Here is a 22,809-nt window from a genome sequence, read left to right on the forward strand (position 1 = left end):
TGGTGGAGGTGGGATTTGAATTCAGTTTTGTCTGACTCCAAAAGGTGTCCCTGAACACCCTGCTCTACTTCATTTAATAGATGTGGCTGTGTTCCTTATCATATGACCCTGATCCTTCACTGAGCTATGGTTTGGGTAAGGTTTGTTCATCCCTACCAAAAGTTATGTTGAAATTTGATCTTCAGTATGGCAGTGTTGGGAGGTGGGGCCAAGTGGGAGGTGTCTGCATCATGGGGGCAGATCCCTCATGAACGGCTTAGTGCCATTCTCAAAGTAGCGATTAAGTTTTCACTCTGACAGGACAGAATCCGTTCTTGTGGCAATGGATTCGTTTCCTTGAAAGTGCATTGTTTTAAAACTAAAATGCCCTTCAGGTTTTGCCTCCTCCCGTGTGTCCACTTCCTCTTTGACTTTCTCTGACATGTTATAATGTAGCACAAAAAGCCCTAACTAGAAGCCAAGCAGATGCCAGCACCTCACTTCTTGAACTTCTCAGTTGATAGAACCATGAGCTAAATAGACACGTTTTTGTATAAACTACCCAATCTCAGGTGTTCTGTTATAGCAACACTAAACAGACTAATGCAGGGTATATGAAAAAATGCTCAACATCACTAATCATCAGAGAACTGCAAATCAAAATCACAATGAAATATTATCTCTTTATCTCTCTCCTGTTAGAATGTTTTTTATAAAATGGCAGGCAATAATAGATGCTGGTGAGGATGTGGAGAAAAGGCAATCCTTGTACACTGTTGGTGGGAATGTAAATTAGTACAATCACTATGGAAAATTTTACAGAGGTTCCTAAAAATAAAAATGGAACTACCATATGATCCAGCAATCCCACTACTGGGTATATATCCAAAGGAAAAGAAATCAGTATATCAGATATGTCTGTACTCCTGTGTTCATTGCAGCATTATTCACAATAGCTAAGATATGGAATCAGCCTGAGTGTCCATCAACAGATTAATGGATAAAGACGATGTGGTATATATACACAATGAAATAATATTTGGCCGTAAGAAGAAAATTCTGTCATTCACAATAATATGGAAGAACCTGGAGGACATCATGTTAAGTGAAATTAGGCACAGAAAGACACATACTGCATGATCTCACACATATGTGGAATCTAAATAAGTTGATCTCATAGAAATAGAGAGTAGAATGATGGTTACCAGAGGCTGTGCTGATTGGGAGGGATGGGGAGAGGTTGGTCAAAGGATACAAAATTACAGTTAGGTAGGAGAAATAAATTCAACAGATCTACTTTCAGCATGGTGACTATATTTAAAGATGATGCATTCTTTATTTTTTTAACTTTTATTTTAGATATGGGGGCAGATGAGCAGGTTTGTTAATGGCAGTGAGCATATTACCCAGTAGGTAATTTTTTCAACTCACGCCCCCCCACTCCCTAATTTCCTCCCAACTCCAGCAGACTGCGGTATCTATTGTTCCCATGCTTATGTCCATGGGTGCTCAATGTCTAGCCCCCACTTGTACGTTAGAACATGCAGTATTCGATTGTCTAATTGTGCATTAATTTGCTTAAGATTATGTCCTCCAGCTGCGTCCATATTGCTACTAAGGACATGATTTCATTCTTTTATATGGCTGTGTAGTATTCCATTGTGTATATGTACCACATTTTCTTTATACAATCCACCATTGATGGGCACCTAGGTTGAATCCATGTTTTTGCTATCATGAATAGCACAGCAATGAACACATAAGTGCATGTGTCTTTTCAGTATAATGATCTATTTTCCTTTGGGTGTATACCCAGTAATGCGATTGTTGAGTCGAATAGTAGCTCTGCTTTAAGTTATTTGAGAAATCTCCAAATTGCTTTCCACAGTGGTTGAACCAATTTACATTCCTGCCAACAGTGTATAAGTGTCCCGCTTTCTCCACAGCTACACCAGCATCTATTTTTCTGACTTTTTAAATAGCCATTCTGACTGGAGTGAGATGGTATCTCCTTGTGGTTTTGATTTGCATTTCTCTGATGATTATTTATATTGAGCATTTTTTTCATATGTTTTTTGGTCACTTGTATGTCTTCTTTTAAGAAGTGTCTGTCCCTGTTCTTTGCCCATTTTTTTTTTCATGATGTTATTTGATTTTGCTTGTTGATTTGTTTAAGTTTCTTATAGATTTTGGATACTAGCCCATTGTCAGATGCATAGTTTGTGAGTATTTGCTCCCATTCTGTAGGTCATCTGTTAACTCTGTTGATAGTTTCTTTTACTGAGCAGAAGCTCCTTAATTAGGTCCCACTTGTCAATTTTTGCTTCTGTTGTGATTGCTTTTTGGGACTTAGCCAAAACTTCTTTGCCAAGGCTGATGTTGAGAAGAATATTTTCTAGGTTGCCTTCTGTGGTTTTTATAGTTTGAGGCATTACCTTTAAATCTTTAATCCATCTTGAGTTAATTTTGCATATGATGAAAGGTAAAGGTCCAGTTTCATTCTTCTGCATATGGCTAGCCAGTTACCCAGCATCATTTTTTCAATAGCAAGTCCTTTCCCTATTGCTTGGTTTTGTTGGCCTTGTGGAAGATCTGATGGTTGTAGGTGTGCATCTTTATTTCTGAGTTTTCTATTCTGTTCCATTTGTCTATGTGTCTGTTATTGTACTAGTACCATGCTGTTGTGGTTACTGTAGCCTTATAGTGTGTTTTGAAGTTGAGTAGTTCCATTCTTGAAAAAAATGCTAAAAGAGGCCGGGTGCCGTGGCTCATGCCTGCAATCCCAGCACTTTGGGAGGCCGAGGTGGGTGGATCACTTGAGGTCAGGAGTTTGAGACCAGCTTGACCAACATGGTGAAACCCAGTCTCTACGAAAAATACAAAGTTAGCCAAGCATGGTGGCACACGCCTGTAATCCCAGCTATTCGGGAGGCTGAGGCAGGAAAATCCCTTGAACCCAGGAGGCAGAGGTTGCAGTGAGCCAAGATCATGCCATTGCACTCCAGCCTGGGCGACAAGAGAGAAACTCCAACTCAAAAAAAAAAAAAAATGCTAAATGAGTGGATAAGTATTCTTATCACAAAATGATAACTATGTGAGGCAATATGTTAATTAACTAGATTTAACCATTCCACGATATATATATTTCAGAACATCATATTGTTCAAGAAAAATATCTGCACTGCGAAGTTTATTACAGCACTATATTATCTATCAATTTACAAATAAATACATTTGAACATTCTACCTAAAAGTTCTACTCATCAAAGATTAATTTCTATGAAATGTTTAATAGAAACTAAATGACTAAAACAAATACATATTTATCACTTTTTCTCAAAAAGTTAAATTTGGTTTGTCATTCTCTGTGACCTGGGAAATGTTATAAAAATTGGATGAGCTAGCTCCAGCATTTTCACAGTTCTCAACTGTGAAAGCATAAATAAAAAAGAGTATTTTCTTCATGTATTGTTGAAATGAAGCATGCAAATGCAGAGAGAGTAAGCAAACTACTTCAAGACCCTTTCAAGCAACCAAAAAAGGACCCAAGTAGTCAATTCCATTCTAAGGAAAAGAGTGAGGCAGTTGCTAACCAGAGACCACAGGCTGACCCAGAGCAGAGACTCCAATGCCTCTGGCTCTGCCAAAAGCAGCAGAGGTAGCACATTGGAAGAGAATATTCCACCTACATTGGAGTGCAGCAAATACAGTGACCTCACAGTGCCATTGTCATGCATACCAACACACACTCACACCTTTTTACACCTGAACATAGATTTTCAGTAAATTCAACACTAAAAGTATGAAGGAAAGTTCAATGGATAAAGAATGGCCCAGAGACTTCAATTTCCCTTTATGACATACTAGATTATTCAAACAACCTTCCAACACTAAACAGCAAAGATTAATAACAAATATTTTTTAGCTTTTTGAAGATGTGATAACAGGGTAAAGAATTACAAGGTCAAAATCTAAAGGGAAAAAGAAATACACAAGTTTATAAAGAGGTAAACTGAGACCACTTGTGCTAAAGGCATATGCCAATCTTCTGTATTTTTAACTTGGGTTTTCTGAGGAGGCCAAAGGTCAAAACATAGGGCCCACCCAAAGTGGGAGACATCAGACAGAATAATCTTTTTACTTTAAACTTGGGTTTCAAAGGGCCACCTCCTCAGTGTAAAGATGAACCATGTGTAAACCTACCACTTTACCCCAGATCACTGTAAAGAAAGTTGCCTTAGTACTGCGGGGGAATTCACCCTCAGAAGTAGTAATCATAAGCTAATATTAATAAAGATTCAAAGCCCAACTGGCCAAAGTCTGCATGATCCCAAACACCAAAAGTCATGAATTTAAATTAAAATGGTTCCAGGCTGCTAGTGACCCTGGTGCCTGGCAGAAGCAAATGCAATCCTACTCTTGAGAAAAGCTGCACTGCCATAGGCATTAAACAATTTCTATAAATAATTTTTAAAGGACAAGAATTAGAACACAACTTAAAAAACTAAAGAAATAAGGAATAATGAGAATGATTAAATAGTAAAAGCAAACAGTAGAAACAGACCTGAAAGACATTAGATATTAGAATTATAGAACAAGACTATAAAACAGCTATATTTTATATGCCTAAAAGTGCAAGCTTGAAAATACATACAGGAAATAGGGAACCACAGAAAAGCAGATGTTTTAAAAGATAAATAAGCTGTCTAAAAATAGACAAAATATGGAAAATACAAAAAAAAGACTGTAAAAAACACAGAGGCTAGTGGAATAAGTGGGAGAGGGTTGGAAGAAAAAGAAAGAAAGGAAGGCAAGAAGGAGAGAAGGAAAGAGGAAGGAAAGAAGAAAGGAAGGAAGAATATTGAAATAAATGAGGAGATGTACTACGTTCACAGAATAGAAGACTCTCATTGTAATATATTAATTTTCTCAAAGCCAATCTATAGATTATGAGAGGATTTGGTATATTGGATATCAACACTTGTTATAAAACTACAGTAATTGAGACAGCATAGCATGAATACACAGAGAAATAAATAGACAAGGTGATCAGAACAGAAAGCCTAGAAATAGACCCACACACATATGGACTCTTTTTTATGTAAAGGTGACATTATACAGCACTGGAGAAAGAATAGCCTTTCCAATAAATGACATTGAATCAATAGGATGTATATTTGCAAAAAAGATGAAATTGGGCCTGTTCCTGTTTCTATACATGAAAATAAATTAACTGTATCTTGTAGAGCTAAATATGAATGACAAAACACTAAACCTTTTAGAAATTAACATAGGAGAGTATATTTATAACCTGAAGATAGAAACAAAATTGTAAATAGGACACTAAAATCAATAAGCAATAAAGGAAAATATTATTAAGTTGGAGTACATTAAATAATTTTTATCCAAAGACTTCATTAAAAGAGAAAAGGCAAGCAATGCTTTCTTCTTTGCTTTTTATACTTCACTATGCATACAGTAGATAGAGTGTTTATTAAAAATATAAATCAGATCCCATCACTCCTCACTTACAGCCTTCCAGACTTCTTATCCTAGCCAACACTTTGTCTAGTATCACTCTCCCTTGTCCATTATAATTCAGCTACACTCCAAATTCCTTCCTATCTCTGGAACTTCACACATACTGTCTTTATTCTACTCCTCAAATCCTTCTTTCCTTCAAATTCTTCAGGTATCAGCCTAAATGTCTCCTTCTTAAAAAAACTGTCTTTGACCAACTATTATGAAGTCTATTTCTACATTATTGTATCTTAGAACACCCTTGCTTTTTCTTTCATAGTACTTATAATGTACTTTCATTATATAAATCAGATATTTTACTTGTCCACTGAATTTCTGCCCTATTAGACCTAGATTCCAAAAATGTGTTGAACATGAATGGATAGATGGATGGATGACTGAACAATTCAGAATTTGCTTTTTACATTTGGTGAAAAGTCTCCATTTCCAGACTCCAAATCCAATAAATTTATTTCACCAAATATCTTTTCTGGTAGGCAAAGGGTTAGTCACTTTTCTATCCACTCATTGATTCAATCATACATTCAACAAGTGTTTTAGAAGAGGCTACTTGGGTAAGTGGATGGTGGTTAAGCCATTGAATGACCACATTTATGAATGAAAAGAGAAACACAAGGGTATGGTGAGATTCTTATATACAAATACACTTTAAGGACCCACAGAAATATGATTTGAGGGAGAAGTTTTCTGTATTTCAGTTGTGACTTTCTTTGCAGTTGTAATAGTGAGATAGTAACATGCTCTGTAATGTCAACTATTTTTATTCCAAAATTTGCAAATGAGTCATCAGTTATTTCTGTCAAGTTTTCTCAAGTATCATATAACAGCTGTATTTTGGAAATTACATTGTTTACTGAGTTAACTATTATATCTTGTGGTTGTCTGAAAGTGTGAACAATTTTGGCAGCATCTTCCAAATATACTACCTCTTTAGTAGGCATAGGAAACAATTAAGAGAAATTAAAATGTCTGGTGGTTGTAAAACATGGCTGCAACTTATTTGACACTCTTCTCATTGAGTGATGGAGTCCATGCCCCCTCCGTTTGAATCTGAGTGGGCTGTGACTTCTTTGATAATTAGAATACATCAGAAGTGACATTGTGTGACTTCCAAGACCAGTTTATGAAAGGCTAGACCAATCCTTCCTAGTTCTCTTGGAACATTTACTCTCTTTGAAAGCATCATCTCAGGTTGCTCTCTTTCAGAAGACAGCTGTCACATTGTAAGAGGCCCCAGTCATATGGCAGGCTACATGTAGGTACTCTGGTCAACAATTTTGGCTGAGTCCAGACTTCAAGACATCATAGCCTAGGCATTAGATAAATGAGGGAAGAACCCTCCAAGTAATTCCAGTCTTCAGCTATTCAAATTATCCCAGTCATATGTGTTCCCAGCTGAGGCCCCACAACACATGGAACAATCCCCACAGTGTTCTGTCCAAATTCTTGACTCAAGAATCCTTGAGTATAACAAATCAATGGTTTTTGGTTTTGACACTAAATTCAGAGTAGTTTGTTGTGTAGCAATAGTAATTGAAAAAAGGTGATGAAATGAAAATGTTGGCTGAAGCACTGAAAAGTGGCAACATCTTAAATATGGAATTTTAAAAGATAAATAAATAAATAAATAAATGCATTGTAAAAAGATTACAAAGCAGGGTGGGAATGATAGTTTGGAGGCAATAGTTTCATCTTTCAAGGATAAATTATTGGACAATGTCCCTGGGTTATAGGATTGTTCATATTTGATCCATAATTCAGGAAGGATCAAACACTCTATTAGTTTAATTATTTAAAGGTTAGTGTTCTCACATCCTCAGGCATCTCTAACATAGTAATCAGTATAGAGGTAAAAAAATATGTAGCCATAAACAACAACAAAAACAACAAATAAAATAGATTGGTGGATAAATAGAAGAATGAATAGATAGGTAGATACAGCAAGCATGGTGATAAAATAAGTGTAGTAAAAGGTTAATTGTAGAATATGGGCATATGGAGGTATATTATATCTATAGCTGTGTAACAAATAATTCCAAAAGTTAGTGCTTTCAAACAGAAAACCTTCATCACCTCAAAATTTCTGTGGGTCAGAAATCTGAGTATAGTTTAGCTTATCTTCTGGCTCTGTCTCTCACAAGGGCTGCAGTCAAGGTGTCACTGCTGCTGCAGTCATTTTAAAGCTTGACAGTAGTAGATCCGTTTCTAAGTTCAAGAGGTTGTTGACAGGGTTCAATGTCTTGCAGAATGTTGGCCAGGGCCTTTCTTGGTTCTTTGTCATATGGGCTTCTCTACAGGTCTACAGGACAGTTTACAATATGACAGCTGGCTCCCTTCAGAGTGAGTCAGCAAGAGGACAAAATAATGCTAGCAAGATAGAAGTTACAGTCTTCTGTAGCCAAAATGTCACTCTCATAACATCAAGATGAACTTATATTTACTCTTAAAAAGTCAACGAAGCAAGTACAATGGCTTAGAAAGATTTCCAACTGAAAGAGCTCAAATCAAAAGTGTTATTGAGCTGAAGGCTATAAACTTCAGTTTTCTGAAATATTTCTTTATATGGAAGAGCAGCATTCTGCTGCTTTCCTGAAGACTTCCCTGACCTATGAAGATTCCATCCTTCCTTATTAAACCCCTGCATTTTTGCTTCAGAGTGCTTGCAACCATGGCAATCCACCAAGCCTATGATTCCTACCTAGTGTTACCAGATAAAATATGGACTCTGGTTAAATTGGAATTTCAGATAAATACTTTTTAAAGGGTATGTCCCAAACATTGCATGAGATATATATTTAAAAGTATTCATTGTTTCTCTGAATGTCAACTTTAAGCATCCTATATTTTTATTTTCTAATCTGGCCACCCTGTCCCTCTAGATCTCTCCTGCTGAAGCCCGTGGACCTCCCACGCTCTCTCTCTTTGATTCCCCTGGGACTTTTCACCTTTCCACCTTGCAAGCCTGAAGGAAAGAGGAGACTGGGGTAGTCCAGGCTCCAGCTGCCAGAGGCTAGACAGGGCTATGGAATTGCTGCTGGCATCCACAATTAGCCCCGGGAGCACATTTTCCCATAGAAACAATAATCTTAATGGCGGCTGGCTTTCTAGTGCTATGGGCCCTATAGTCCAGCCATATTCTTGGTTAAATAGGCCTTTGTGGACTGGCCTGGGAACCTTCTCACCATTTGTAACATTGTTTCCATGGGAAAAATGCTTCTGAAGTTCCAAACAACTGACTTACAAACAAACTTTTGGAACAAAACGCTTTGCTAAATTGGAGAAGGCCTGTAGACTCTCCCAGAGTCATTCAAAGGCTGGTGACTTCACTCCAAGATGTTAGCAAAGTTTGGGCCTGCTTAGCATACCAAAGGGAGGCCACTGGGTTTGCTAAAGAAACTTTAATAAGCAAACAGATGAGATTGACAGATCCATAATAGACAAGCTGACTCTGTCTTTGATTGGCTCCATAGACGAGCATTTACACTGAATGATTTCCTTTAATCAAACACATGCCTTATCTGGACAGGCAGGACACTTATCCAACTAAGTGGGTGGCTATTAAGGAGATGGCAGGTACTCTGTATCTAATTGTACATTTAGCACCCTTTCACATACACCAACGCGCCAGAGGAAAGACAAGCTTATTTTTTCCCTCTATTGTCTGATACTTTCAATGTTTCATTGGTTCGTTCACCTTGATGAAAACAGAGCAATTACGCAGCTTTCATCTGCTTCTTTGAAAGGCATATGGAAAATTCTGCTTTCAAGAAAAAATTATTAATTCCACAAAAGTACTTCAAGGCATTCTGAGATGTGGTCTCCCATATTGCTGAAATTACATGCAGTGCTGCAGCATTTGCATAACAAATGTGACAGAATGGTTACTTAAGAGACTAAAACAGGAGGACTGAAATGTATAGAGATACCTCATTTCTCATTAATTATTATTCTAAATGAAATGTAATGCCACTAGCTATAGTATGCCAGAAGTATAAGAAGGAAATATATCATCATGTATTTAAAAATCCTTACAGAGTATAAAAATAATTAAGAAATTATGACACTACTGATCTTTTAGAAGCAATGTAGCCACCTGTTCATTCCTTTATTAATCACCAATTTTCTTCCTCTTTAACACTGCACATTAAAGATTATTAAAGGGAAGAATACAAAAATAGAGGTAGGGAGAGATAATTTATATTATGTAGCAAAAGTATATTAAAACGTCTCATTTTAATTAAGACTTTCACTAGTAGAGAAGGTCATATTTTTGGTCTGGTTTATAACAACATATAATTTGACTTAAAAGAATAGCAATGCATATTAATAATTATTATTGTTGATATTATTAATTTGCTCTAAAATTAGCTGTAAGTGATTCTTTTTTCTCCTTTGAGCAGCAAGCAATCCCTATCATAAAATTGTGTTTACTGGGTGGTTGAGAGAGATGCATTCAGTCAGGGCTGTAAATAGGAGGAAGGTAGTGAGTTTCTCAGGGAGAATGATGGGGTAGGGTGCTGCCTGTGCAGGAAAGCTTGGTCCATATGTCCCAATCAGCTGAGTTTCTGCCTTAGAAACTGGTATGTGACCCTCATAGCTACTGGGCAGACATTGATGCCACAGGGGGCAGCAACAAATGCCCGTTTAAAGATGCTGGAAAGGAAAGTGGAAGTTAGAGTCACAAATCGCTATTCAAGTTCTAAATGGGCAATTTTTTTTTATCATGTAACCCTGAGCCAGTCAGATTCAATTACTTTTTTTTTTTTTTCAAAATCTTTCCAGGCTTTATTAAAAATATCCCAAAGGTCTTGATTGTTATTTTTAAAACTATGAATTTGGAAACTGCTTGTTAACAAAATAAAGCAATCAACATAATCATTTATTCTGGTAATAATTATCATATAAACATTAAATTGTTTTATTGGTTGAATTGTGAGAACTCTAGCTATCACTGCTTATTCACAAACTTGATTTTTAATTTTATTTTTAAAGTTAACATAAAGTAAAATTGACTTTTGGGGGTGTATAGTCCTATGAATTTTAACACGTGTAAATTTGTGTAACTACCAACACAATAAAGAAACAGAATAAATCATCACCCCATAAAACTTCCCCCTGCCATTCCTTTATAGTAACAACTCTCCCGCCCCTTTACAGTGGCACTCTCTCCCACCCTTCCCTGGCAACCACCGATCTGTTCTCTATCACTATCATTTTGTCTTTTCAAAAATGTCACGTAAGTGGAATCGTACAGCATGCCACCTTTTGAAACTGTCTTCTTTCACTCAGCATGCCTTTGAGATTCATCCAAGTTATTGTGCTTAGCTAAAGTTCTCCCCTTTAATGGTTGTGTGGTATTCCATTGCATAAACATACCACAATTTGTGTAACCAATCATTTACCCATTGAAGAACATTTGGGTTGTTTCCAGGTTTTGGTGATTATAAATATATCTGCTATGATCTGTGATTATGCATAGGCTTTTGTGTGAACACAAGCTTTTATTTCTCTAGGAAAGAGTGATTAACTGAGTCATATAGTAAGTATAAATTTAACTTTATAAGAAATGGACACTCTATTTTCTAGAGCAACTGCACCATTTTGCTTTCCCACCAGCAACGTGTAAGAGTTTCAGTCGCTTTGCGTTGTCAGCACTTCATAGTGTGAATATTTTTTATTTCAGCCATTCCAATAGGTTTGTAATGGTATTTAATTGTAGTTTTCATTAAATTTCCCTCACGCGCAATTGTATTGAACATCTTCATGTGCTTATTTTTCTGTGCTTCATGTGCTTCATTTGTATATTTTCATCCATGATGTGTTTGTTGAAGCATTTTGCCCACTTCTTTTCAATTAGGTTATTTCCTTAGTGTTGAGTTTTGAGAATTTCATATGTATTTGCATACAAATCTTTTGTCAGCTATGCGGTTTGCAAATATTTTCTCCCAGTCAGTAATTACCTTTTAATTATCCTGACAGTGGCTTTGACAAAGAAAAATGGTTAATTTTGATGGAGTCTGAGCTATCATTTTTTTCTTCTTTTATAGATTTTTGTGTGTGTGTTCTGTCTCAGAATTCTTTGCCTAAGTCCAGATTACAAAAATTTTCTGTTTTTCCCAAAAGTTTTGTTGTTTTAGGTTTTACATTTAGATATATGATACATTTTCTGCAAATTTCTGTATAAAATATGAAGTTTAGGACAAGGTTTATTGTTTTACCTATGGATGTCCAATTAATCACCATCATTTGTTGAACAGGCTATCCTTCCTCCATTGACTTGGTTTTGTAACTTTGTCAAAAATCAATAGGTAGCATCTCTTACCTGGAACAGAGATCAACAAACTGTGACCCACAGGCCAAATCTCGGTCACCACTAATTTTTGTAAATACAGTTTTATTGGAACACAGACAAATCCACTTGTTTATGTATTGTTTATGGCTGCTTTCATGCTGCAAGAGAAGAGTTAAGTAGTTGTCACAGAGACCACATGGCTTGCAAAGTTGAAACTATTTTCTATCTGGTCCTTTACAGATAAAGCTTGCCCCTTGTCTAGACTACTAAAGCAGCCCCTATAGTACAATGAGCAGGACTATCAGACAATGACTTTGGCTGTACATTTTGGATTGCCTGGAGAATGAACTAGTAGGAGCTGGGGTTCTGACTTCTCCTAGGGGAAGGGGCTGCACCAAAACTCAAGTTCCCATGGGACTGGTGCCTTTTTCACTGTAGCAATGAAGACTGTAACATTCCATGGGTAATTGGCATTCCCAGACAACTCTTGTAAATCACTGCCACCTCAAATCCAAACTGCCTGTTGCTCAGCAGCTTGTATATTCCCCCATTGATATGACTGCTTCTTCACATTTACCCAATAAAAAGGGAGCCTAGCAATGGGGTATGTTCTCCTTACTAAGACCCAGTAGTGCTCTGGCTCTTGGCTTGCCTCTTCATGGGATGACAAGAGGACGGAGAGTCTGTGATTTGTTTTTTTTTCTGGCTGTTCTGGACCTGAAAATTTTTTATTTTTCTCAATAAAGCCTATCCCTTAACCTACACTATGTGACTGTGAAGTTCATTCACCCTGAAGGGTTATGCATGACAGCGGATCACCCTGATGAGATCCATCTTGCATGCCAGTTGGGGCACCAGAGAGACCCACCTACCACAACAGTCTCCTAACTCACCTCCCTGCACCCACATTGATTCTCTTTCAATTTCTTATTCACACTGCAGCTAGTGTGGGTCTTTCTAAACAAACCTGTCGAGTTACCCACTTTCCCCCACCAACCCAATTTAAGACATTTCAATGGCTTCCCATTGGTCTTAAAATAGAGCAAAATCGTACACATAGCTTAATATGACAGCATGATCTGGCCTTTACGCTTCTCTCCAGCCTTATCTTCCACTATTCTTTCCTCTCTGATCTCCAGCCAAACAATATTTTCTCAGTCACTTATAATAAATACGTTCCCTCCTGCTAGTAGGCACATCCTATTACATCTAGCTGGAATGCTTTACCCTTTGCCTCTCCTATTCTTGAGTATGAATCAAATGTTTCTTCCCCAGTAAGGGCTTTCCGCAACCCCTAGTCACATTCCCATAGCATTAGGAAATCTAGGAAATATTTTACACTTATTTGTATGAGTACGTGGTTAGAGTCTGTTTTCCTCACTAGACTATAAGATTCATGTCTCTTTTTGGTCACAAGGAGCCTAGTTTATAATGCTTGTAATAAAGTGGGTGTTCAATAATATTAGTTGAACATACTATTTTAAGTACAACATAGAAAAAGCTAAGCCTCAAAGAGCACATATTGTATGATTCTGCTTATATGAAATAACCAGAAAAGACAAATCTAAAAAGAAATAACGTAAATTAGTGATTGCCTAGGGCTGGAGGAAGGAATGGTGATTAAATGTAAACTGGCATGAAGAATTTTACTGAGGTAATGGAAATGTTCTAAAACTGCACAACTCGGTAAATTTATGAAAAAAATCATTATATTATAAATTTAAATTCCTGTATATAGTTGCGTCCTATAGCTTTTCAAGTTTATTCTGGCAATCTCTTTTAATATGTATGCTTAAACCATTTGTATTTAATGTAATGGCTGATAGGTTTGGATTTGAATTCATCATTTATTATTTGTTTTCTTTTGGTTTTATGTATTTTTCATCCATTGGTTTTCACGCTTCTGTCTTCTTTAGGTTTATTTGAACATAAGATATGCATGTCAATTTATCTACTGTGTTTTTGATTACACATCTGTGATTCTTTTTTAATTTGTTGCTCTAGTAAGTATAATATACATTTTAACTTTTTATAGTCTACTTAGAACTAATCAATTGCCACTTCAAAGAAATATAGAGCTCTCATCATCATATTGGTCCTTTTACCCTCCCCCATTTTATATTATATTAATAGTTGAGTTCTGTATTACACCTTTGTACATTAAAACCCAATCGGTGTTATAAGTTTTGATTTTTTTTTTTTTTAGATGTAGTCGCACCCTGTTGCCCAGGCTGGAGTGCAGTGGCATGATCACAACTGACTGCCACCTCGAACTCCTGGGCTCAAGTGATCCTCCCACCTCAGCCTTCCGAATAGCTGGGACTGCAGGAACACACCACCACGCCCAGGAAAATGTTTTAATTTTGTAGAAATAGAGTCTCACTATGTTGCCCAGGCTGGACTTGAACTCTTGGGCTCAAGTGATCCTCCCGAACCAGCCTCCCAAAGTGCTGGGATTATGGGTGTGAGCCACTGTTCTCAGCAACTCTTGATTTCAACTCTTGAATATATTTTAAGAATCAGGATAAGAATAGTCTAATTATCATTTATGTTGCACTTCTTTCATTCCGGGTGTTTCATATTTCCTTCTGGTATCATATCCCTCTCGGAGTAAAGAACTCTTAGCAAATCTTTAGAGCAGTTATACTAGCAATTAATTCTCTTACTTTTCCTTCATTTGAGAATATCTGTATTTTACCTTTGTTTTTCCTGAAGTATATTTCCACCTACAATTCTGGAATGGCACTCTTTTCTTTTAGAATTTAAAAAATGTTTTGAACTTTCATTCTAGCCTAAATGGTTTCTGATGAGTGTCAAACATTCCCTGAGCAGTAACATTGTAGCAACTATTATGTTGGCTTGTTACAGTTCCACAGATTCAGCTAGTAAGGAGACAGCAAGTCCAAATGGAGTTAGACAGTTGTACTCACACTGATAGCATAAGCAAGATCAGCATGGTGTCAACTATCTGCATCTCTATTCCCACAGGATGACACTGAACTGGGTGGACCAGATGATCAACAATATAAGCTGAGGATTGCTCTGTCATGTAACAGCCAACTCTAGACTTTAGTTAAAGGGGAAGAGGCAAGATGAATAGCCCTACACTTCACCAGAATCAGGGAGTTAGGATGAGGACCTTGCTCATGGCAGCCTCTCAAAAAATAGGGAGGCAAGTGAGAAACTTGCAATCACTCCTAATATGTTGCCTATCATACCATGTTTCAGAAAGATCACAGGATTAGGTCAAGGTATGGTTTAGCCTTGCCTGTGGAACCTATGTGGAAATGTGCAAGATGGTCAGAGTGCCATGGTGGAGCTGTTCCACTGCGATAAGAAATCCACAGACAGGCAAGTCATTGTTTCCTTATAACTCACGTATTATATTTGTCTGGCTACAGTTGAGAATTTTTTCTTTATCTTTAGTTTTCAGCAGTTTTAATATGATACGCTTGGGCCTGGAATTTTTTTAGACTTGTGTAGATTTCACTAAGCTTCCTAGATCTGTGGGTTTATGTCTTTTATCAAACGTGGGCATTTTTCAGTCGTTATTTCTTCAAATTTTACCTGCATCACATTCTTTATTCTCTATTTGTGGGAATCCTATAACTTCAACCCCTCTTATCAGAAAAATAGATTTCCCTTTTGAAACCACCTTTGAAAAGTCTATGACAGTGAGAGAAATCCAACATGGCTAGCTCCTTCTTGGTTCTAGCCTCATAGGCTGGCTGTCTTCCCTCATTCCTGGGCATTGGCCATGCTAACTAAGCAAGGAATTTAGTTTATGGTTTCACTTGGAAGAAAGAATTATAATAGTCCCTTCCTAAAACTAATCCCCTCTATGTTTGGGGGCTGAAACAATCTTCATAAAACTAATGAAACCACAAGATTAGATTACGGGAAGGACCTAATTCTGCTAAAATATAGGCACATTTTCTATAATCTCTTACTGCTCAAAAGTCAATATGGCCAGACGTTATAAGATTTTTGGCTTCCTTCCTCAATTGCTTCTATATATAACATCATTATTATAGAACCTCAGATTGGTCTTTTGAGATTTTTTTCAGACTTTTGCATTCTGGCAACTGACTCACCCCACCCAGACACAAGACTCAACTAGTCCTATGGCCTCTACCCAGAGGTAGACTCATTGCATGAAGACCATTTTCCACGCCCCATGACTTTGTCCCCAACCAATCAGCAGCACCCATTCCCCCCTAGCCCCTTGCCTACCAAACTGTCCTTGAAAAACCCTAACCTCTGAACCTTCATAGAGACTTATTTGAGTGACAACTCCAGGATTGCCTCTTGGTGGCCTTGTGTTAATTAAACTCTTTCTTGAGCAGGAGTTTCTACTCTTATATCAGATAAAAGGCTTTAAAACAATAAAAATTAAAGACAAGGAAGGGCATCACATAAGGGTAAACAAGGATAAAGATAAACAAGAAGACATAACTATCTTAATTATATATGCACCTAACAGAGCACCCTGATTCATAAAACAAGTTCTTCTTGGCCTATGAAAAGACATAGACAACCACACAATAATAGTGAGAGCCTTCAACATCTCCATTGAAAGCTTTAGCCAGATCATCAAGGCATAAAACTAAACTAATAAAGAAGCTCTAGACTTAAACTTGACACTTGACCAATTGGACCTAATAGCTACAGAACACTCCACCCAAAAACCACAGCATATACTTCTGATCTGCACATGGAACATATGCTAAGATCAACCACATGATCAGTCATGAAGCAAGTCTCAATAAATCCAAAAGCACTGACATTGTACCAAGCACACTCTCAGAACACAGTGCAAATGGAGAGAAAGGATATTAGAGTTTGAAAGAAAAAAACAGGCATTGCAATTCTACTCTCTGACAAAACAGACTTTAAACCAACAAAAATCAAAAAATACAAAGAAGGGCACTACGTAATGGTAAAGGGATCAATTCAACAAGAAGAGCTAACTATTCTGAAAATATATGCACCCAATACAGGAGCATCCAGATTCATAAAACATGTTCTTAGAGACCTACAAAGAGACTTAGACTCCCACACAATAATAGTGGGAGACTTCAACACCCCACTGTCAGTATTAGACAAATCAACGAGACAGAAAATTAAAAAGGATATTCAGGACTTGAACTCAGCCCTAGATCAAGTGGACCTAGTAGACGACTACAGAACTCTCTACCCCAAATCAACAGAATATACATTCTTCTCTGTGCCACATGGCACTTACTCTAAAATTAACCGCATAATTGGAAGTAAAACACAGCTTTGCAAATGCAAAAGAACTGAAATCATAACAAACATTCTCTCAGACCACAGTGCAATCAAATTAGAATTCAGGGTTAAGAAACTCACTCAAAACCACACAATTTCATGGAAATTGAACAATCTGCTCCTGAATGACTCCTGGGTAAATAATGAAGTTAAGGCAGAAATCAAGAAGTTCTTTAAAGCCAATGAGAACAAAGAGACAACATACCAGAATTTCTGGGATGCAGCTAAAGCAGTGCTAAGAGGGAAACTGATAGCACTAAATGCCCACATCAGAAAGCTAGAAAGATCTCAACATCACAGTTAAAAGAGCTAGAGAGGTAAGACCAAACTAATCCAAAAGCTGGAAGAAGACAAGAAATACCTAAGGTCAGAGAAGTACTGAAGGACATAGAGACATGAAAAACCCTCCAAAAAATCAAAAAATCCAGGAGTTGGCTTTTTGAAAAAAATAAAAAAATACATAGACCACTAGCTAGACTACTAAAGAAAAGGAGAGGGAAGAATCAAATAGACACAATAAAAAATGATAAAGGGGATATAACCACTGATCCCACAGAAATACAAACTACCATCAGATAATACTATAAACACCTCTACACAAATAAACTAGAAAATCTAAAAGAAATGGATAAATTCCTGGAAACATACACCCTCCCAAGACTAAACCAGGAAGAAGTCAAATCCTTGAATAGACCAATAATATGCTCTGAAAGTGAGGCAGTAATTAATAGCCTACCAATCAAAAAAGGCCCAGGACCACACAGATGAAGAACTGAATTCTACCAGAAATACAAAGAGGAGCTGATACCATTACTTCTGAAACTATTTCAAACAATAGAAAAAGAGGGACTCCTCCCTAACTCATTTTATGAGGCCAGCATCATCCTGATACCAAAACCTGGCAGAGACACAACAAAGAAAGAAAATTTCAGGCAATACTATTCAAGAGATAGGCATGGGCAAAAATTTTATGATGAAATCACCAAAAGCAATTGCAACAAAAGCCAAAATTTACAAATGGGATCTAATTAAACTAAAGAGCTTCTAGGCACAGCAAAACAAACTATCATCAGAGTGAACAGGTAACCTTACAGAATGGGAGAAAATTTTTGCAATCTACCCATCTGATAAAGGTCAGATATCCAGAATTTACAAGGAATTTAAACATGTTTACAAGAAAAAAAACAACCCCATCAAAAAGTGGGCAAAAGATATGAAGAGTCACTCCTCAAAAGAAGACATTTACATGGCCAACATATGAAAAAAAGTTCAACATCACTGATGATCATAGAAATGCAAATCAAAACCACAATGAGATACCGTCTCACAGCAGTCAGAATGGCGATTATCAAGAAGTTAGGAAACAATAGATGCTGGCAAGGCTACAGAGAAGCAGGAACCCTTTTACACTGGGAATGTAAATTAGTTCAACCATTGTGGAAGACAGTATGGAAATTCCTCAAGGATCTAGAATGAAAAATACCATATGGCCCAGCAATCCCATTACTGGGTATATATCTAAAGGAATATAAATCATTCTACTATAAAGACACATGCACATGTATGTTTATTGCAGCACTATTTACGATAGCAAAGACATGGAACCAACCCAAATGCCCATCAATGATAGACTAGATAAAGAAAATGTATTACATATACACCATGGGATACTATTCAGCCATAAAAAGGAATGAGATCATGTCCTTTGCAGGGACATGGATGAAGCTGGAAGCCATGATCCTCAGCAAACTAATACAGGAACAGAAAACCAAATGCTGCATGTTCTCACTCATAATTCAGAGTCGAACGTTGAGAACACATGGATGCTGAGAGGGGAACAACACAAACCAGGGCCTCTTAGCAGGTAGTGGGTGAGGGGAGAGAACTTGGAGAATCAATAGTTGCAGCAAACCACCATGGCACACGTATACCTATGTAACAAACCTGCACATTCTGCACATGTATCCCATTTATTATTTTAGAAGAAATGAAGGGGAAAAAAAGACTAACAAAGTAAAAAAAAAAAAGAGAAGATCTAAATAAGTACAATCAGAAATGACAAAAATGACATTGCAACTGACCCCACAGAAATACAAAAGATCCTCAGAGAATACCATGAACAATTCTGTGCACACAAATTAGTACCTCCAGAGGAAATGGATAAATTCCTGGAAACACATAATCTCCCAAGATGAAATCAGGAAGACATTAAAACCCTGAGTAGACCAATATTGATCTATGAAATCGAATAGAAAAAACAAACCTACCAACCACAAAATGCCTGGATCAGATGGATTCATAGCCAAGTTCTACCAGATGCATAAAGAAGAACTAGTACCTATCCTACTGCAACTATTCCAAAAAATTGAGGAGAAAGAACTACCTAACTCATTCTATGAGGCCAGCATCAGCTTAATACTGCAAAAATCTGGCTGTGACACAACAAAAAAGGAAACTTCAGGCCAATACCTCTGATGAACATAGATGTAAAAATCCTCAACAAAATATTAGCAAATCGAATCCAGCAGCACAACCAAAAGTTAATACACCATGATCAATTAGGCTTTATTCCTGAGATGCAAAGCCAGTTTGAAATATGCTCAAGCGATGTGATTCACCACATAAACAGAATTAAAACAAAAAACATATTATCATCTCAATAGACGCTGAAAAAACTTTAGATAAAATCCAGCATCACTTCACAATAAAAATCCTCAAAAAAACTAGGCATCAAAGTGTGTCTGGAAGTGGTGGGTTCTTGGTCTCACTGACCTCAAGAAGGAAGCCACAGACCCTCGCAGCGAGTGTTACAGTTCTTAAAGATGGTGTGTCCAGAGTCTTGTTCCTTCTGATGTTCGGATGAGTCCACAATTTCTTCCTACTGGTGGATTCGTGGTCTCACTGACTTCAGTAGTGAAGCTGCAGACCTTCTCGGTGAGTGTTACAGCTCTTAAAGGCAGCACGTCTGGAGTTGTTTGCTCCTCCCAGCTGGAGTTGTTCGTCCCTCCCGGGGAGTTCCTGGTCTTGCTGGCTTCAGGAGTGAAGCTTCAGACCTCCACAGTGAGTGTTACAGCTCATAAAGGCAGCACAGATCCAATAAGTGAGCACCAGCAAGATTCATTGCAAAGACAAAAACAACAAAGCTTTCACAGCATGGAAGAAGACCTAAACAGGTTGCTGCTGCTGGCTCCGGTGGCCTGCTTTTATTCCCTTATCTGGCCCCACCCACATCCTACTGATTGGTCCCTTTTACAGAGAACTGATTGGTCCATTTTACAGAGAGCTCATTGGTCCGTTTTGATAGAGTGCTGATTGGTGCGTTTGCAAACCTTTAGCTAGACACAGAGTGCTGATTGGTGCATTTACAATCCTTTAGCAAGACACAAAAGTTCTCCAAGTCTCCACCTGATTAGCTAGACACAGAGCACTGACTGGTGCATTTACAAATCTTTAGCTAGACACAAAAGTTCTCCAAGTCTCCACCTGATTAGCTAGACACAGAGCACTGACTGGTGCATTTACAAATCTTTAGCTAGACACAGAGTGCTGATTGGTGCATTTATAATCCTTTAGCTAGACAGAAAAGTTCTCCAAGACCCCACCCATCCCAGAAGCCCAGCCGGCTTCACCTCTCACTGGCACTGGCCGCCGTACTTTGCAGCACCTAACCCGGGCACTCTGGCAGCCCAGAGGGAGCTCGTCTGGTACAACCAAGAGGAAAAGAGGGGAAGGGAGAAAGAGACGGAGACCCGCCATCATGGCCAATGACCCCTTGAAGAGGGAACGGCAGTCCACGCACAGGACCCAGCCTCCCATCAAGCCCAGCAGGCACTGGACCCAGCCTCCGATCAAGCCCAGCAGGTGCCGGCCTGTGCGCTGAGTGCCGGGCCGCTGAGCCGGTGCCCACCAGGAACCCCCATCAGCCTGCCAGGGCCGTGTGCAGCCCTGGCTCCTGCCCACGCCTCTCCCTCCACACCTCCCTGCAAGCAGAGGGAGCGGCTCTGGCCTGGGCCAGTCCCAGAGAGGGGCCCCCACAGCGCAGCAGTGGGCTGAAGGGCTCCTCCAGCGCAACCAGAGTGGACGCTGAGGCTGAGGAGGCGCTGACAGTGAGGGAGGGCTGCTAGCACGTTGTCACCTCTCAAAAGCAACATACTTCAAAATAGTGAGCCATCTATGACAAACCCATAGCCAACATCATACTGAATGGGCAAAAGTTAGAACAATTCCACTTGAGAACTGGAACTAGAAAAGGATGCCCACTCTCACAACTCCTATTCAACATAGTACCAAAAGTCCTAGCCAGAACAATCAGGGAAGAGAATGAAATAAAAAACATCCAAATAAGAAATGAAGTCAAACTATCTGTCTTTGCTGATGACATGATTTCATGCCTAGAAAGCTGTTAAGACTCTGACTAAAAGCTACTAGAATTGATAAATAATTTTAGCAATGTTTTAGGATACAAAATTAATGTACAAAAATCAGTAGCATTTCTATACACCAATAACATCCAGGCTGAGAGTTCAGTCAGGAACACGATTCCATTTATAATAGCCACAAAAAAAAAAAAACAACCTAGGAATATAGCTAACCAAGGAGGTGGAAGATCTCTACAAGAACTACAAAACACTGCTGAAAGAACTCAGATATAACATGAATAAACAGAAAAACATTCTAGGCGCATGGATTGGAAAAATTGATATCGTTAAAACGGCCATACTGCTCAAAGCAATTTAGAGACTCACTGCTGTTCCCATCAAGCTACTGACGTCATTCTTCACAGAATTAGAAAAAACTATTCTAAAATTCATATGGAGCCAAAAAAGAGCCTGAATAGCCAAAACAGTCCTAAGCAAAAAGAACAAAGCTGGAGGCATCACACTACCCAATTTCAAACTGTACTATAAGGTTACAGTAACCAAAACAGCAAGGTGCTGATACAAAAACAGACACAAATACAAACAGAACAGAACAGAAACCTCAGAAATAAAGACACACACCCACAACCATCTGATCTTTGACAAGGCTGACAAAACAAATGGGGAAAGGACTCCCTATTCAATAAGTGGTGCTGGAATAATTGGCTAGCCATATGCATAAGAAGGAAACTGGACTGTTACCTTTAACCATATACACAAATTAACACAACATGAATTAAAGATTTAAATGTAAGACCTCAAACTATAAAAATCCTAGAAGAAAACCTTCTCAACATCAGCCTTGGCAAAGAATCTTTGGCTAAGTCCCCAAATCCAATAGCAACAAAAACAAAAATTGACAGGTGGGACCTAATTAAACTAAATAACTTCTGCATGGCAAAAGAAACTATCAACAGAGTAAACAGACAATCTACAGAATGGGAGAAAATATTTGTAAATTAAGCCCCCAAAAATGGTCTAGTATCCAGAATCTACAAGGAACTTAAATCAACAAGCAAAAAACAACCCCATGAAAAAATTGGCGAAGGACACAAACAGACACTTCTCAAAAGAAGATATACAAGCAGCCAAGAAACATGAAAAAATGCTCAATATCACTAATCATCAGAGAAATGAAATCAAAACCACAAGGAAATACCATCTCACACCAGTCAGAATGCCTATTATTAAAAAGTCAAAAAACAACAGCAACCAACAAACAGATGTTGGCAAGGCTATGGAGAAAAGGGAATACTTATATACTGTTGGTGGGAATGTAAATTAGTTCAG

This window comes from Pongo pygmaeus, chromosome X, assembly GCF_028885625.2.
Source record: "Pongo pygmaeus isolate AG05252 chromosome X, NHGRI_mPonPyg2-v2.0_pri, whole genome shotgun sequence".
In the NCBI taxonomy this organism is placed as follows: domain Eukaryota; kingdom Metazoa; phylum Chordata; class Mammalia; order Primates; family Hominidae; genus Pongo; species Pongo pygmaeus.